Raw genomic sequence first — 2781 nt, 5'->3', positions numbered from 1 at the left:
CTCTCTAAGTATATTTCCACGTACTCTAAACATGTTTGGATACATTCTAAGTATGTTTTGATGCACTCTAAATATGTTTCGACGAATTCTAAACGTGTTTTGACGCACTCTAAACGTGTTTCGATGCTCTTTAAGTATATTTCGACGCACTCTAAAGATGTTTGGATGCACTCTAAGTATGTTTCGACGCACTCTAAACGTGTTTCGACGAACTCTAAACATCTTTCTTTACACTCTAACCATGTTTCGATGCACTCTAATAATGTTTCGACGCACTCTAAACATGTTAGGATGCACTCTAAACGTGTTTAGATGAACTCTAAACATGTTTCGGTGCACTCTAAATATTTTTCGACGCACTCTAAAAATGTTTTAAAACACTCTAAACGTGTTTCGACGAACTCTAAACGTGTTTCGACGAACTTTAAACATATTTCTTTGCACTCTAAACATGTTTCGACGCACTCTAAGAATGTTTCGACACACTCTAAACATGTTTCGATGCACTCTAAACATGTTAGGATGCACCCTTATTATGTTTAGACGAACTCTAAACATCTTTTGTTGCACTCTAAACATGCTTCGACGCACTCTAAACATGTTTTGACGCACCCTAAAAATGTTTCGATACACTCTAAACATGCTTGGATACAATCTAAACGTGTTTGGACACACTCTAAACGTGTTTGGACGCACTGTAAACATGTTTCGATACTCTCTAAGTATATTTCCACGTACTCTAAACATGTTTGGATACATTCTAAATATGTTTTGATGCACTCTAAATATGTTTCGACGAATTCTAAACGTATTTTGACGTACTCTAAACGTGTTTGGATGCACTCTTATTATGTTTCGACGAACTCTAAACATGTTTCGACGAACTCTAAATATCTTTTGTTGCACTCTAAATGTTTCGACGCACTCTAAACATGTTTCGACGCACTCCAAACATGTTTTGACGCACTCTAAAAATGTTTCAATGCACTCTAAACATGTTTGGATGCAATGCAAAAGTGGTTGGACACACTCTAAACATGTTTGACGCACTCTAAACGTGTTTCGATGCTCTATAAGTATATTTCGACGCACTCTAAACATGTTTGGATGCACTCTAAGTATGTTTCGATGCACTCTAAACATGTTTTGACGCACTCTAAACGTGTTTAGACGAACTCTAAACATGTTTCGATGCACTCTAAAAATGTTTTAATGCACTCTAAACATGTTTGGATGCACTCTTATTATGTTTCGACGAACTCTAAACATGTTTCGACGAACTCTAAATATCTTTTTTTGCACTCTAAATGTTTCGACGCACTCTAAACATGTTTTGACGCACTCTAAAAATGTTTCGATGCATTCAAAACATGTTTGGATGCACTCTAAAAGTGTTTGGACACACTCTAAATGTGTTTGGACACACTCTAAACGTGTTTGGACGCACTCTAAACGTGTTTTGATGCTCTCTAATTATATTTTCACACACTCTAAACATGTTTGGATATACTCTAAGTATGTTTTGATGCACTCTAAATATGTTTCGACGAACTCTAAACGTGTTTGGATACACTCAAAGTATGTTTTGATGCACTCTAAATATGTTTCGACGAACTCTAAACGTGTTTTGACGCACTCTAAACGTGTTTCGATGCTCTCTAAGTATATTTCGACGCACTCTAAACATGTTTGGATGCACTCTAAGTATGTTTCGACGCACTCTAAACGTGCTTCGACGAACTCTAAACATCTTTCTTTGCACTCTAAATATGTTTCGACGAACTCTAAACGTGTTTTGACGCACTCTAAATGTTTCGATGCTCTCTAAGTATATTTCGACGCACTCTAAACATGTTTGGATGCACTCTAAGTATATTTCGACGCACTCTAAACATGTTTGGATGCACTCTAAGTATGTTTCGACGCACTCTAAACGTGTTTTGACGAACTCTAAACATCTTTCTTTGCACTCTAAACATGTTTCGACGCACTTTAAGAATGTTTTGACACACTCTAAACATGTTTCGATGCACTCTAAACATGTTTGTACGCATTCTAAACGTGTTTGGACGCACTCTAAACGTGTTTATACGAATACTAAACGTGTTTCGATGCACTCTAAACGTGTTTATACGAATACTAAACGTGTTTCGATGCTCTGTAAGTATATTTCGACACACTCTAAACATGTTTGGATCCACTCTAAGTATGTTTCGACGCACTCTAAACGTGTTTCGACGAACTCTAACATCTTTTGTTGCACTCTAAACATGTTTCGACGCACTCGAAACATGTTTTGACACACTCTAAACATGTTAGAATGCACTCTAAACGTGTTTAGACGAACTCTAAACATGTTTCGACGCACTCTAAATATTTTTCGACGCACTCTAAAAATGTTTTAATGCACTCTAAACATGTTTGGATGCACTCTTATTATGTTTGGACGAACTCTAAACATGTTTCGACGAACTCTAAATATCTTTTGTTACACTCTAAATATGTTTTGACGCACTCTAAAAATGTTTCGATGCATTCAAAACATGTTTGGATGCACTCCAAAAGTGTTTGGACACACTCTAAACATGTTTGGACGCACTCTAAACGTGTTTATACGAATACTAAACGTGTTTCGATGCTCTCTAAGTATATTTCCACGCACTCTAAACATGTTTGGATACACTCTAAGTATGTTTCGATGCACTCTAAATATGTTTCGACGAACTCTAAACGTGTTTTGACGCACTCTAAACGTGTTTCGATGCTCTCTAAGTATATTTC

Source organism: Tarenaya hassleriana, unplaced genomic scaffold (assembly GCF_000463585.1).
Source record: "Tarenaya hassleriana unplaced genomic scaffold, ASM46358v1 Cleome3, whole genome shotgun sequence".
In the NCBI taxonomy this organism is placed as follows: Eukaryota; Viridiplantae; Streptophyta; class Magnoliopsida; order Brassicales; family Cleomaceae; genus Tarenaya; species Tarenaya hassleriana.
The sequence above is the reverse complement of the archived record's forward strand: the minus strand, read 5'-3'. Positions refer to the sequence as shown.